General features: G+C 40.1%; 1 long non-coding RNA gene across 1 annotated transcript in view; it reads left to right on the forward strand.

The window, feature by feature from the left end:
* The window catches only part of LOC135207088 (uncharacterized), a 14706-nt gene extending 1810 nt beyond the window's left edge, over positions 1-12896 (forward strand). The window contains exon 3 of the long non-coding RNA XR_010312870.1: positions 11474-12896. This is a non-coding gene — a long non-coding RNA (uncharacterized LOC135207088). The remainder of the gene's footprint in view (positions 1-11473) is intronic.
* Positions 12897-16977: the final 4081 nt, after the last annotated feature.

Genomic DNA, 16977 nt, shown 5'->3' on the forward strand with positions numbered 1-16977 from the left:
AGCCACATCTTTTTGAAGAATCTTCTTTGCCTCGATTTGATTAATGCCCTCATCGGCGAAGTCCCAGTTCTACCATACATACGTCATTAGTCGTAGTTTTTCTGACCCCCAAAAGTTGTTTAATACACCATATGCTTTTCGATGGGTTTAATATCACCATTTAGCCATGACTCACATGAATATAATATAGTTGACATAATAGCAGCATCAAAAATTTTCTTCTTAACTAAAAATGGCACATCATTGTTTCTACTTATAAATGAAATAAATTTCAGAGTATGACACATTTTACTTATTGCATGCTGCTTGATTGCTGTTGTGGGAGAACCATCATCCGTAAAAGGACTGCCTAGATAAATGTACTGATTACAGTAACTAATCACATCAGAATTACATATTATGGGTTCCTTGTCTTCCCTAGTACCATTAATCACCATAAATTTAGTTTTACTGTCATTAATAATCATCCCATAGGAATTACAAATTCATACAAAATCCTTATTTTATGTTCCATACCATCCTTTGTAGTGGATAGGAGGACAGTGTCATCCATCATGACCATAATATGCAACCAAGCAAGAAAAACCATCCAAAGGGCAATTACGTTTTATCATTTGTATCATGTCATTTACATATAAAACAAATAAAAATACATGAGGTAGGTGAGCCTTGGCGCACACCAACAGTAGCAGCAAGGAGAGAGGTACGCAGATCCAGCTATTTGTGCAAGCGATATACAGCCACCAATGCTAAAAAGCATAGTCATCCCACATCCCATTCGTTTTAGCACAGAAAATAACTTATGTCTAGGTACACAATCATAAGCTCTTCTAAAGTCAACAAAGGTTACAAAAAGCTTCAATTTCTTCCTCCTAGCTACGTCCACCAATAGCCTCAAAGTTACTATTTGCTCTACACATCCCCTCCCCGCTTGACTTCCTGCTTGCTCTCTACACGGCTTAAACCACTGACTAAGACGAGCACATAGGACCATATCGTAAATCTTAGCTATACTATTAATTACATTAATGCCTCTGTAATTACCCGGAGAAGCCCTACTTCCTCGTTTGAATATTGTATGCATCTTTGCTGCTATCCACTTAATGGGTAAGAACTAGACAAAAACAGATTATTAAATAATGTAGCAATTAGCATGATCCACTCAAACGGTAACATTTTGAACAAACCTGGGGGTAGACCGTCAGGTCCACTGGCTTTATTGGGCTTTAACCTTTTTACCTGAGTCTGTACCTCAGCTGGAGTAATTGGATCGTCCAATACAGGTATAGTTACATCTGAATGAAAATCGTCTATATTAAGACTGTCTACATTAGGAGGGTTAAATATTTGCTCAAAATATTCCTTTGAATTGCTCATCACTCGGCTTAGAGTCTGAATTACTTGGGTCCTCTATAATTTGACCTTTTACAACAATTGCACCCAGATCCGTGCCTGGTCATTTTCCTCCAACAATCTATCCCATCTACTCTGGCCATTATTTATTAAAATTCCTTCAGGATTCTCATGAGATACACTAGTGGAGGCACAATCATATAGCGTGTTGCTAAGGCGTAAGGCTGACAAATCTATATCCACATCTCTGTCTAGCTCTACTCTGTGGCCACTAAGCTTAGTCAGAAACACGTCACCGTCTATCTTTTGAAACTGAATTGACTGTTTGGTCAGTCGATTGCACGTCGTTGATATGTCACTATACTCCGCTCCATGCATGCCCAGCTCTGATGCTCGTAACTTAATCGACTCAAGAGAGACGGAAGGAGGTTGCAACACAATTGAAATAGGAGCATGATCTGATGGTAATAAATCATTATCAATTACATGAAAATCGGTGATAAACTTAACCAGCTTCTTTGATACGATACATGTGTCAATTTCAGAAATCCATTCTCTCCCTCTTCGAAAAGTCTTTCTGCTCTGGTAATAAGAATAAGGTGTTTTTAAATTATTAACAATAAGTAACTGTTCTTCTACACACAAACCAAATATAGCTACAGCATTGTCATTGGGTGTGGGTATCGGATCTGGTATAAAGGGGTAAAGGGGTACGAATAATCAACTAGGCCTAATCGTTCTGTGAGCTCTCTAATGGAAGTCCCTAACCTGGAATTCATATCACCCATTACTACATTCACTAGTTTTTTATCTTTTCTTGGATTTTACTTAATTATGGCTATAACTGAAATACTCGGAATCGGCAGGAGGGACATAACATGCTCCAAGCAAAACACCTGGTATACATTTTAATCGGAACCATATCTGATCTGCGATTGATACATCAACATCAAATACTTGCTTGTTCAGATACTGTCTTATAAACACACAAGTTCCACCTCTAATACTGTTTGATCGGTTATAACTTACGTATGAAACATAACCCGGAAATGAAAGTGGCAAATTCGTTTTTATTTCATTTAAACAGATAACATCATAAGAATTCAATAATAATTCAACATCTCTTTTTTTTCTATTTTAGTTTTTACAGAGTTTATATTCCAAGACATGATCCTTATATTACTTTGTGGTCCTACTAAAAGGGTGAGGATGCCATCTATCTATTATTACATTATCCCTGTACAATACCCTCTCCTTGTAGTCTAGACGTATATTGCATCCTACATTAGTGGGTTTCTTTTTTTCCTCTTCCTCAGCATCCTTCAGCCTTTTCCATTCTCTTCTTACTCCTGGGTGGGTGTCTTTCTTGATATAAATCTTCTTATATGGACCATGGAAGTCCTTGAGTTTTGCAGATTTTTCCAATATTCTGTCCCGAATAGCCTTTGAGTCTACCTTGATGAGAAGGGGGCGGGGCCGTCCGCCGCCGGGCGCCGAGGCGCCAAGTCTACGATGGAAACCAAACCAGAGCCTCACGTCCCATCCTACTGCTTCCCGTATCTTTTGAATTTTATTCTCTTCTGTGGTAGCTCCATCAAAGAGCTATCTGTTCCTCAGGTACACCAAACAACACCAGATTTGTCTCCCTCTTCTGCCTGTCTAGTTGTTCAAGAAATAACTGGTGTTGCAAAAGGATTTCTGACTGCTTTTCAATTGTTTCCGTCAACTCTTTTATTTTTGCTCTCGAGTCATTTTCTGATGATGCGATCACACGACGCAGGTCTGCCAACTCACTATCAAATCTAGTTTTTCTTCTTGCCTCGCTCTAGTTGTTATTTCATCTTCATTTGCAGCTAGAATTGCATCAATCAACTCTTCTTTTGTTATTCTAGTGAACTGATTTTTCTGTAATTTCCGTAAATCCTTTAGACTTTTGTTCTCCATAGCAACAGTTGAGAAGGCAATCTACTGAGCTGTGTATCGTCTGCTTAAGTGCCTTTGTGCGCATGCGCGAACTGAAGAAAAAATGAACGTAGCCCTTCCCTATACTTTGTCGACTCACAAATTACACGGCTAATATGGCACACGTTCACTTTTTCAACACTTCACTGTTCACTGTCATAGGCACGGCACTCTCATAAATAAACTTTTATGTTACTGTAAAATCCTCTCTGGTGCGTATATCCAATAAAAAAATAATGGTCAAAGCTGGAGCTGATTTTAAGCTGGACTTATCAATGGCGGGTGATCAGACATTGGAGCCGTAGACAGTATAGCAATTACTCTGTCTGTCAGCGGGGCCGTGAGAAATATTCGGCCCACGGACAACTGGGCGCTGCTCCTCACTTCAGTGATTAGTTAGTGCGGTAGTTTAATAATAATGCATTAGTCGATATAGCTTTGCATCGTATGTGCTAGGATGAAACGTCTTTATAAAACTTAAAAGCAGCGAAGTGTCCACTTCCAGCTTTGCATATTTCAACCATCTTCGCCTCTCTTCGTAAGAATCTGGTCTCCTGACAGTCCTCCGTATCTCATGCAAAGCTATTATTATCACTAAATGCTAAAACTTCTTGACGCGGAAAACGTTTGTCACGGACACAACACACAAGGTTAATAGGAGAATGAGGGAGGGAGGTATAGCGGATCAATGCAATATTTATAACTTGTGTATTGACTTCGTAATGTGAAATTTTAAGTTCTGTGGCATTAGCTTCACTTCTCTTACATTTCTCCAGTAATTATGGGTCATTTCATGCTTATTATACAAAATGGTTTGACGTTTGACAAGCACCGTGAAAAAGTAGGCTACTTTGAATAGTAAATTTGTTCATGAAACTTACCTGTCAGATATATATATAGCTGTATTTTCTGAAGTCCGACAGAAATTCAAAAACCGTTTCCGGCACACACAGTGGTCGGGCCAGGTGGTTAGTCACCCATTCCCGCCGCTGGAGGCGGATATCAGGAACCATTCCCGCCGCTGGGAGGCGGGTATCAGGAACCATTCCCGCGCTGGGAGGCGGGTATCAGGAACCATTCCCATTTTCTATTCATAATTTTTCTGTCACCGGTGCTGGAAACACCTGTTTTCAGTACCTCCGTCTTAGGATTTTGGAAACTTCATGGCCGCTAAATATCCTAATTGTCTTTTGATTTATTGACTTGGATTTGTGGCTAGGCATACGCTATCTTAAATTATTTGGAATATGATTCATTTTTGTATATCTGAATCTAGTTAGGCTAGTTTCAGAGGGTGTTGTCTGCTAAGATAGGGTGTGGCTACCGAAAGCTTCGGTAGTTCCGCACTCGATCATGCACGAGGGCTATGTGTCTTGCTTCTTTGTTGAGATTTTGTCATGTAAGGAGTGTGAGACTTTGTCCTAATTCCGTAAAGGAAGACGTATGATTCGTATGTACGCAATTAATCAGTAAAAAACAAAGTCAGGGTAGGCTAACCTACCTGTAGACTTTATTTTGCCCTAACCCTGTAGTATGGCCTAGGGCTATAAATGTCTCGTGAGGTAATGCCCTTTACGTTATAGATTCCATCTGTATCTTGGAATCTAAGGTGCTCGCTCTCCTATCATTGTGGGTGAAGAGTGCTACTTCTGTAGTTGTTACTCCTAACCCGTAATGTTGCCTTCGGGCCCTAAACAGTTTCTGTAGAGGGTATTGACCTTTCTCTGATACTCTATCGATTCGTAACTTAGAATCGAAAGTGCTGGCTTTGGAGAGCAAAAGTGAAGTGGCTAAGTGCAGTGACAGTGCCCCTTGTGTAGTGGAGGGTGCGTCAGATCGGCCTTATCGCCTCCTAGGCCGGGACCTCTGCTTGACTCCCAGGAACAGGGAGAGAGCATGTCGAAAGCTGAAGGAGGGTTACGAGGAACTCCCACCGATCTGACGTGCCTTCGGCAGACCTGAAGTTACTCCCAGGCTGCCAAAGTGCGTGCACGAATCCTGAAGGATTGCTTCTCGTCCTCCGAAGCGTCCTCCCTGCGCAGGGTTTGGAGGCTTTCGGAAGGACTCGCACCCTCTAAATAGAAGCTTTATAGAAGAGGACGTTTCACGTCCTCTCTCTCTCTCTCGTCATGCGTTGCAGTGAGAAGTAAGAAGGCGAACGTCGCCTGAACTCGTGTACGTCTTTCCACCGAGAAAAGGGAAAGCAAGTCATATTAGCAGGACGCTTTTGAGTGCGGACGTCCTAGCTTTGTTGCTGTGAGAATAAGAAAGCGTTCCCTCGCCCCGCGTATTCTCACACGATCAACCCTTCACCTGAGACTGCTTCGTGCAGTCGGTTTTCTCTCCGAGATGTCTAATGCTCTTCCCTGAAGGCAGTTTCGCTTGCATTGACGCCTGTCAGGAGCGTGACGCTTATTATAGAGGTCTCTGTCAGTAATATTGCTTTTCGTAAAGTCCAGGATTGGATGGAGTTATGGAAAGCTCAAGGAAAGATCACTTTTGCTCTACCGCAGTCAAGACTTTGCGGTAAGGCAGCTATGGGTTATGTAAAAGCTCGACGTCCTGCACGTCAGGACTCTCGGCAACGTTCAGTAGAATTCTTGCAAAGGCACTCATCAAAAGGACGCTCTTCAGGAAAGCGCAAGACAGGACTTCCTTTGCCATACTGCCAATAAATTTTGATATGGGAGAGGAAGCTGGTTGGAGAGTTTCTTCCTCTTCCCAGGATAATTTTGCAAGCTTTTTAGCCCATCTGAAAGGGCTTTTCAGATGATAGATTTTGTTAGTTCCTAGTCGGGACTACGCTGCCGAATTGAACATCGTCGTTCTACCTGTCGTAAGCCGTCTCTTAACAGGATTCTTGCCCCTTCCTCGTTTGAGACGGGAATCGAAAATAAAATGCTCGACTTCCTGATTACGTTTTGTCAATTCAGTGAATTTCCCCCATGACAATACTATCGTTTTGTCAAGTAAGTGGGTATCCCCTCATTGACAAAATATCTCTTTGTCCCGTAAATGGGTTAGTTCTCATTGACATACTTCTCATTAACTTTATATTGCGTAAGCGGATAAGCTCTTATTGACAAGATTCGGAAGAGCTCTCATTCATCATTCGCAGACTCGTACAAGAAATAGACTTGTAGACTACGTCAATGAAACGCTTTATGTCCATAACATAAGAAGCTTGAGCTGTCCGCTTCAATTCTCTTGAGTTTTGTTTATGAAACTTGCCTGTCAGATATGTATGTAGCTGTATTTCCGAATTCAGCTATAGTATATATGTCTGCCAGGTAAGTATGAAAAAACTTTATTGCAAATATAATATCATATTTTGCCTTGCGTTATTTTACTACTGGTTGGTTCAAGTCATATTACGCTTGCTGTAGTTACCTCTTCGGATGGCAACTGAGAGGGGTCTATTGTCTATTATTTTTAAGGACTTTAATCGTTACTAACCCTGCAGCCTTCCAGGAGTTTCCGATTTATCTTTTACCGTTGTATGGTAGTGTTATGAACGACACAAACGCATCTATATATTTAGCGTTTTCTGTTTCGCTTAAATATACCAGCTTGAGAGTCTCTTTATGCTAAAAATTACGGACCTATTTCTTCGTAGAATAGGTAGCTGGCAACCTAGGCATAAAGTTTAAAGAGACGACGATCGTAAGCTGCTGCTGTCACTGTCCTCTCCGCCAGTCCCAAACGAGGCAGTACCAGCTCGTTCGCTGTCATGCGCTGTAGGTTACGTCTCTCTCTCCTGCGGGATTGACTGACTAACCGTATCTCTGTGCTGGCAGTTACGTCTCTCTCTCTCCTGCGGGATTGACTGACTAACTGTATCTCTGCCCTACAATCACGGGACTTTAGCCTAAGATTGAGGGGATTTCTTACATGAATGAATAAACATTGCATTCGTTTTGCCTTACTATGTTCTCAGATATCTCTTACTCCTTTCGGTGCTCGTTACCGCACGGTATAGGACTACGAGTCTACCGCAACATTTCACTATTATATGCTCTCCTGCTTAGGCAAAGCGCAGCCTTTTTAGGGAAGTAAACATACTGTGTGAGGGAATGGATGAGCTTGCTGGGGACCATTTCCTTCCTAAAGTAAGTTTGTTTCCCTGAATAGACTGCAATTCAGACCTCTACAGTTTTTCCTACCGGGAAAAAACTGAAATTTTATTAAAGATCTAGGAATGATTCTGAAAACTCTCTCGGTGCGTTAAGTATCACTTGAGGTGATAGAAAAGAAGGTGCCGGACATCTGGAGAGGGTTTCAGATGTCCTGGATCATAATCTGAAAGAAGTGGAAGCAATTCTGTCATCCCTCCAGTCCTGGAACGAGTTTTGGAACCAGTGGTCCATATCAACTCTGATCTTCCACAGCTCTCTCATATCTTAGGAAGTATCTTCTCTCGGTCCCTGTTCGGGTTTACGAGAAAGAGCCTATTATAACAACAGGCGTAGAATGTAACGATCCTCTAGAGGTTCGTTACAGGATTGCAAAAGTCCGTACGAATCGTCTCGATCGACGGCAGCAACTACTGACTTTCGAGTGGAATCTTTCTTTAGAAGTATGTTGTGGAGAGTTATGGAGACTTTAGGGACGTCCTTTCATACAATCTCTTCGCTATGATATTGAACAGGGATGGATGTTTAGTCTCTTTTTTTTTCCCCTTTTTCAAACGCTTAGGAAATGTAATAAGATGATTTATACCATCACAGGGAGCGACAATGACGATTTCTAATCGCCCCATGTTGGCCATTCAAAGATCCTAGGATTCACAGAGGTCACGTCCTTCCAAGGACCTTTTCCGAGGAGAGTCGGGTTTCTACTTTTAACACGAAAGGTACCTATAACCTCTCCGCTCTGAGTCTGACTACGTTCAGACTATTCGAGATGTTGACAGCATAAGATTGCCGTCTTCCCTTTCCGTTTGAAGAATGGGATAAGCTGGCAGTCACAACTATTAAAGAATACGCAAATATGTTGTTGACGGCCTTTGGGCTCAGAAATTTGCTTCTGTCAAACAACAAAACCCTTCACGATCTTTGAGTTCTGTGGAATCTCGAAACTCGCTCACCATCTACTTTTTGTCTCACCTGTTTCTCGGAGTCAGACACTCGTGCGAGATCAGGAGACACATAGTAGCCCTGAGTTTCTTGTTGACGAAGTCGGTTGCGTTTACACACCCCCGATGATCGTTTAACATGAGACCAGGTTGGACTGTCAGGCATTCGTCCTTCGGGACTGAATCGCCTTTTTGCTCCTCGCTCCTTTCTCCTGGCACCAGAAGCTCGAGTCAGGAGGCGGCTCAGGAGTTGATTCGCTAACGACGTTGGGTTGCGTTCATACCCCAAGGTTTGCTTAGCTTGAATCGCCCAGGCAGTCCAGACACTCATCCTTCAGCGAAGAATAGTGCCTTATGGTCTTCAGGGTACAGCCTTGCTGTCCTTGATTCGTCTGACTGGTCAACTGGTCGGTCACCTGACTTTAGTACAGACTGACTGACTGTGCATGTCCAGATCGAAGCTTTCAATATGGAACTTAGACATAGTCTGAAGTTCTTGATGTCAAAGCATTCGAACATCTCCTACCTGTTAACTTCTTGCACGTGATCAGGAAGGCCTTTTTCTAACCACCCTAGATACGACAAGAGGGTTAGTGAGGTTTTCAGCCATCGTCAGAAGTTATGGCATTAGAGAACACAAGGCGGTGCGTTCTCTAAGCCTTCCGTTGTGGGCCTAAGAATGGAAACCCGTCTTGTTCTTGGGCCAGGAGCTTGGAATCAAGGATGGCACAAGTTATTGGGCAGGAGCCAGAGAGAGTCCTGTGCCCTGTCAGGTCTCTCAAGTTTTATCTACATAAAACTCAAAGTCGAAGTCGTACGGACAATCTGCAGTGTTCCGAAAACCAAAAAGACCAGACTTGCCCATATCGAAGAACACCCTGGCTTTATTGTTAAGGAGTTCTTTCAAAAAAGCTCCTTCATTGTGTTGGCACAAAGATTTGAAATCTTTTGATTTGAATGCTCACGAGGTGAGGGCGCGGCCTCGGAAGCATTTCAACAGAGCATGGCACTCAGCAACATCCTGAGTACCATGTTTTAGCGAAGCAACTCTGTGTTCAATTCACACTCCCTGCGAGATGTGAAGATGGCATATGAGATCTGCTGCTCACTAGGGCCATACGTGTCTGCAGACACAATCTTGGGGGCAAGTAGTACCACTCATCTATCCTGTAGAAAATGGTTAGGAGAGCTCTTAATTTAGTAGTTGAGTCGCCGACAACAGTGACTTCTTAACTCTTAAGCCTTAGTTAACACACCTTAACTTTGGCTAGGTTGGTCAGGTGGTGATATATATTTTTATATATATTTATTTTACTTCTTAGCCCTCATGGTATGGTCAATATGGTCTAGTCACGTCGTGGTCTCGCCCCTGTTGACAGATCATCTGGAGTGCACCAGCTATAGGTCTCTACCTCGCTGGCAACTCTAGTAGCACAAGCAGACTTACGTGGCAATAACCACGAAGCCAGCAATGCTAACAGGTGGAACCAAGATGTAAATCATCTGCATGCATTTGTTTCCCAAAATCCTTCTATTCTGTCCCTTCCCACCTCCAACGGTGGGATTCAGCTATATATATATCTGACAGGTAAGTTTCATGAACAAAATGATATTGTTATGATACAATAAAGTTTGTTCATACTTACCTGGCAGATATATATCTAAAGCATCGCGTCGATAGCGGAACATTAGCTATCTAAGCAATTCATATAAAAACACATACGTAGTCTGCCGGCTCGGAAGTTACAAGTTTCCGGCGTAGGATTAACAAGTCAACCGCTTTTCCCATGGAAGTTGTTGTGCAAAAAGTTTACATAACATAAAAATGTTGACAAAGCTGTGAGCTAGATCAGGCTCCAACTGCAGACAGTGCATAGCGTAATCTAAGGTCTGCTTTGGTCACGTAGAACCCCTCCTTAATGCCATGACCCCAGGTCACTGGTTTATATATATAATGTAATTCTTACATATAATTAAATTAATACCCCGCCCACCTCCCCTCAGGGGACAGTGGAAATAAAAATTATGAATAGAAAATGGGAATGGTTCCTGATACCCGCCTCCCAGCGGCGGGAATGGGTACTAACCACCTGGCCGACCACTGTGTGTGCCGGAAGTTTTTGAATTTCTGTCGGACTTCAGAAAATACAGCTATATATATATCTGCCAGGTAAGTATGAACAAACTTTATTGTATCATAACAACAATATTTTTAGTGATTGGGCAAATTATAAGTGTTTGGAGAATTTAAGACTAATCAATGAGAGATCAGACTCCGTATGTTGATGCTGAAATGTTAAAATGTTGAAATGGCTGAAATGTTAAAATGTTGAAGTGGCTGAAAAGTTAAAAGATGTTAAAATAGTCTTGTGAATGTTATAGCCAGCCCCAGCTACCAATAACAACAATAATATTCCATTCAGATTTGTAACTACTACTACTAGTACTAATCTGTTTATCGAAACTTGGTCTAGGAAGCCTCCGTCACTTTCTATTTTAGTGAGCATTGTGTGCCCCCGTAGGGGAGGGGGTGGTTTGCCTTCAGTGCACTGTGGGCGTTACTTAAGATTCTTTGCAGTGTCCCCTCGGCCCCTAGCTGCAACCCTTTTTTTTTCCTTTTACAATACCTCCATTCATATTATCTTTCTTCCATCTTACTGTCCACCCTCGCCTAACCATTGTTTTTTAGTGCAAATGAGTGGTTTCCCTCCCATTACACCTTTCAAACCTTTTTACTTTCAATGTCTCTTTCAGCACTGACTGACCTCATAGGTCCAGTACTTGACATTTGGCCTCAATTTTATATTCTAATCTAGTCTAGTGAGCTCTGTAGTACAGTTTAATCTTTACAGTAATTACTTCAGTATTGGCTGGGATCAGATGAAATGCCCTTTATTGAAAAGTACTGACATTTAACATTAGTCTTAAGAGGAAATCCATCCCATCTGTCCCCCCTGTTAATAAAAGGGGCCTAAGTATGGGATGCTTGGGACATGTTACAACTAATTATCTTTTACCTCGGTATCTTGTAAGCCAGGAGGTCTCATTTTGAAATGTCAAATAATTTCTTCCTCATCCTTTCAGGATAGTGTCTGTCAAAGCTTGTGAGCACAAATAGGACAATCTGTGAAAGGACACCAAATCTCAAACTTGGAACTCCACGAGTATCCGACAAGAAAGAAAAATGTGAAATCAAGAGACTACAACATTTTTGGCGATCGAATTTCTATTGAATGCAAACAAAAAATGTGTACTTAAACATGTTAGACTATCCAGTATAAAATAGCCATAATGTAGCCATGACTACCTATGTGTATTGTATGAAGCACTGGTTAGTTCATCAGGGTTGTAGCAGTTGCTTGCTAACCCCAAGCTGAGAATGGTACATCTAGTCTTTATCCCAGTGAGAGTTAACTATGGCATAGGACATACAGGTCAACCTGCCCCAAGTGCAATTTAATTGTAAGTGTGGTAGTCTTTATCCCAGTTGTGATAGGACATACAGTTCCTTATTTAAACCTGCCACCTGGGGATTCAGTTTTTCAGGCTATATATTCCTCATCCTCCTTTCTACTCAGTTTAATAAGAAGCCATCTGGTAGCTAGGTATTGTCGCAACTTTTTTTTATATCATTTTTATTATTGTATCCAAAGTTCTTCAGTATTGTATATTTATCTTAATTTTTAATAATTTTTGTTGCTGTCTACAAAGTTGTTGTGATGGTAATTGCTTCCTAGCAAAGAAAGATAAAGGAAAGGAGAACGCATTTTCGAGAAGTTCGGCAACAAGGAGGCATTAGCGCATTGTGTTGGAGGTGCCTGTTATCGTGATGGTTCTAGAATCGGCAGGAGTGTTGTGGAACTCGTCAGGCGCCATCGTGACGTGAGAAACGCCGCGATTTCTGATGCAATACCTCGTCTAGATTCATCTAAGAATTTCTAGTAATCTTGGGAGCCAGTGACATTCGCCGTAGGCTCCACCCCCAGAGTGCCATATAAATACGACGGTCATAGCAGCAGCAGCAGCAGAGATCGTAAGAGAGAGATCACCAGTTAGTCACACAGAGATATCCTCAGTAAGAGCCACAGATCAGATTATCAGTGAGAGATCAGCAGCAGCAGAGATCATCTGAGAGAGATAAGAGAAAAGGAACCGACGAAGGATCAGAAGAGAAGTTGCTCGAGAGTTGGTTGGATACTGGTCTAGTCATCTTCAGGAGTGGACGATCGGGTTATCTCGACGTTGCGCAGACTTCAGAGAAGAAAATGTCCTGCTAGAGGTTTTGGGGAGTTCCTGACTTTCAAGTAACGAGAGTAGACTTTATTTTTTGCAATACGGAGTCGAGGGGATGTGAGCAATCGCCATTCTCCTTTTGTGAAGTCATCGCTTCGATTCACTAAACCTGCCAGCAAGTATTTGAATTACCTCACTGTTCCCCCAGTTCATGCACTGTAAGGTTCTATCTTTTTATGTAAATAGGAGATACCATTCTGCATTTACCTTTGTTAGTAAGCTTGTAAATAAACCTTTGTTGTGTTAGTGTTTCTTTCTATATTCGTACCCCCAGTTTCAACTGTTGGTGTTGAAATATTTTTTTTTATTTATTTCATATCAAAGCTGAAGCGGACCCCTCTCAGAGGCCGTAACAGTTGTTCAGTATTGTATACTTATCTATGTTGTTCAGAATTGTATACTTATCTATACATAGTTCTTTATCCCTGAAAATCATGTCCATTTAATATTCCGCATTTATTTACATTTCTTATTGTGTTTCTGGACATATACTTTCTATTACTAATATTTCTTGTCACTTTAATTATTTCAGTATATTTCAGTATATCTTGATATAAATAAAAAAAAGTAGTTCAGTGTAATTCAGAATTAGCTATTCTTCCTCACATAAGATTCTCAAGTTTGATATCAGCTATCAACAGCTAGAGTATCTCTCAGGATATTGCTATATTACCTAAATTACTTATCTATATATTATTCGTTACCAGCATGATATGTTTCAGGAAACATATTTGGTTTTCATTCAAGTTTAATGTTGAAGCTGGAAGTTCAACTTGGGTTTCAGAATTAATTTTTTACTTAAATTTATCAGTAGGCAAATGACATCAAGCAACTTGGTATGTTGCACAATATAGTGTAAATGAAATGAAGCAGCTTTGTATGTTGCACAATATAGTGTAACTAAAATCAAACAACTGTACGTTGCACAGTAACTTTGTATTTTGCATCAAACAGAGTCCCTCTTGATTTGAGACTGCCTTGACGGAGTTACGCATTTCCAACCTATGGTTGAAACTGCGTAACGGGCAAGAGGGCTTTCGAACTGGGAGAACTATCTCCTAGTTTGAATCTAAATGTCTCAGTTTTTCTCTTACATGATCATCTTCCAATCTCTTACTTTCTTTCGCTCAGTTGCTCCCGCTAGCTGTCGTCCTTCTCTTCACTAAAACCCTCATGCAGGTTAGGTAGGAGCACGGTCTCTGAACTTAGGAGGCTTTACCTTGATCCAAATGGCAGGGACTATAGCGGTTTGGTCCGCCGCTCGAATATGTTTGGACCCTGAGGATATTGATGTGATTCTACATCAATATTTATTGGGGCGGGACTACGGAATCTGGGGAGGTATAGTCTTCACGGTAGGACTCTCGGCAATTTATCCGGATTGCCCTTTAAAAGAACATGAGTGGGGATGATTGCATACTAGCTATGCCCTCGGTCCTATCAAGCGGGTTTTGCTTACACTTGAGCCAATCATGTTATGTTAAGAGCCATCCCTTCGGGGTAGGGTAGGGAGTGGGCATATGGGAGTTGGTCTCTGCTGTGTCTTTGGTGAGGGGTAAGTCTTTGAGAGGAGACCCAGTTTTTTTCCATGACTTGCAGTTGGTTTCTCTGTAATTTCAAATAAAAGGAAAAATGGAAATTGACTATGGAACTCAGTCCCCCGGAAAATGTGACCCCATGACACTAAATTCCCATCTGACCCTGGAAACGAACTAGGATACCCTTTTGGACACTTCAACCCAAAATATAGTAACTATGGAGCCTTTTACTAGGCCAAAAAGATTTGTCAAAAGAAAATTCCAGCCTAGCCCTTCTCTAGCTTTATTTGAATCACTTTTTGGAAAGGACACTTGGACAAGATTTTTGACAATAGAAAGTGAAAAGAAAATTTCAAATTTAAAATTAGAAAATTATTTATTGACCAGATACCCATCAGAAAACATGAAATTTCGTCAAACACAAACAAATATGTGGATAGTGGAAACCACTACTAAAGCCCAATCAGAAAATTACTTACAAATTACGAACATAGACAACGCACAAATAAAAGTCACCAAGCATAACAAACTAAATAGTATTACTGGCACAATAATCCTGCCAAATAATGACGACGAATTAATAGATAAGAATATGTTGATGGACTCGCTTAAGAAAAGATACAAAAATATTGAAGAATGTGACATCTATAATATCCCAAGTAGGAAGAATTCAAAAATAAATATACAAATAGCTAAATTGAAATTTGAAGGAAATGAACTCCCTTTAACTATTAAAGTATTATGGCTAACTATTAAAGTATTATGGCAGACGAGAGAGATAAGACCATATATCGCCAAACCACTACAATGCAAATCATGTAGTAAATATGGCCATTCAAATAAAATTTGTAGAGAAGTTCCAAGATGTGCATGTTGTGGATCATACAACCACACAACAAAATGGGACTGTGAAAACCCAATTTGCATAAATTGTGGTCAGAATCACCACTCAAGATCGAAGGACTGTGCATATTACCTATACAATACTGAATTAAAAATCTTACAAGAAAGAAGTGGAATGTCAATAAGAGAAGCAAAGATAGAACTAAAAGTAAGAGGTTTACAAGACCCAGCAAGGAAAAACACATATAAAGATGATGTAAATAAAGAAGCGCAAAACCAAATTCCTACAATATTGCAAAGTGTAAATCAAACTGAAAATATCATAATATAAAGGCCCAAAATTCAAGCTCGGAAGCTACAGAACACATAAGCAACACAAATTTATATAATATATTACCAACACCAGAAATGCAAGAAGACATGATGAATTTGGAGGACAAGCAAAATTCAAGAGCTAAGTCAAAAGACAAAAAACGACTACTTGAAACAACCCCACCCAAATCCAAAAAACAAATTAAACAATCAGTAAGACCCAAAATCTATATGGAAAAAAATGAATTACGAGAAGACAAAGCCAAAGAAAATTGCTTGCAAACAACAAATGAAAAAAGAGAAACCCAAATAAAAGAGAAAGTTAAAACATCAGATGTTCTTTTAATTAGAGGTGCATTTAAATGGCTTTTGATCTTGGGTTCTATTTCAATACTTACTTCAATTTTATCTGAGACTCTTCAGCCAATAAAGAAAACTATAGCAGAAATACATCACCCACCAAAAGAAGAACAAAGTACAGCAAAATCATACAACTTCAATAAAATTCAAAGTTCAGGAAAACAAATAAAGATATTAAAACAAAACCCCAAACCTTCTTAAAATGTCTATTTTACAGTGGAATATTAGAGGATACGTATCAAATAATGAAAACTTAAAATCACTAATTAGAGAATGTAATGCAAATATCATTTGCTTACAGGAAACTAAAATAGGTAATGTTCTAAATGCTGGCATAAATTATATAATGTGTGGAAATCAACACAAATTTTAAATGACAACAGCCAAGGAGGAACTGCAATCATAACGCATTCTTCAATCAAATGCCAACCTGTTAGGATTAACTCCGTAATACAGGCATGTGCAGTTCAAGTATTCCTGGAAAAAAAAAAAAAAAGTGCTCAATATACATGGAACCGTCTTTAGAAAGTCGCTTAATAGATCATCTTGGAAATAATAGACTATTACAAGTGGAAGATTTAGAAAATCTAATAGAACAATTACCAAAACCTTACTTATTTGTAGGTGACTTCAACGCCAAACATCCCATGTGGGGAAGTACATCATCTGACAGGAGAGGAAACACTGTCCTAGATTTTATAGATGATAAAAATTTGATTATTTTAAATGATGGTTCTCCAACAAGATTTGATGTTTATCATAATAGCACCTCTGCAATAGGCATCACTTTATGTTCCCAGAAATTGCCACAGATTTCAGTTGGAAATTGTATAAATTTATTTGGGAGTGACCACTGGCCAATACAAATTGAGCTAAAAAAATAATTTAATATAACATATATACCGAAGAGGAAAATGGAGGAAGCAAATTGGCATTTATATAAAGAGAAAACGGTGATTAACAAAAAACTATCTGACTTTACAAACCACATAGATGCTTATGAACATCTAGTAAAAACAATAGATGAGAAAGCAAATGAAACTATTCCAGTTACCTCAGGCAATCCGACTAGACCACTGGTACCCTGGTGGAATGAGGAATGTAAAGCAGCAAGGAAGATAACAAGAACATGCTTTAGAAGATATCTGAGACATAAATGTGAAGCCAATAGAATTGCATATTTGAGAGCTAAAGCAAAGCAGAAAAGAATATTCAAGATAGCCAAAAGAAATTTATGGAAAA

Source organism: Macrobrachium nipponense, chromosome 32, assembly GCF_015104395.2.
Source record: "Macrobrachium nipponense isolate FS-2020 chromosome 32, ASM1510439v2, whole genome shotgun sequence".
In the NCBI taxonomy this organism is placed as follows: domain Eukaryota; kingdom Metazoa; phylum Arthropoda; class Malacostraca; order Decapoda; family Palaemonidae; genus Macrobrachium; species Macrobrachium nipponense.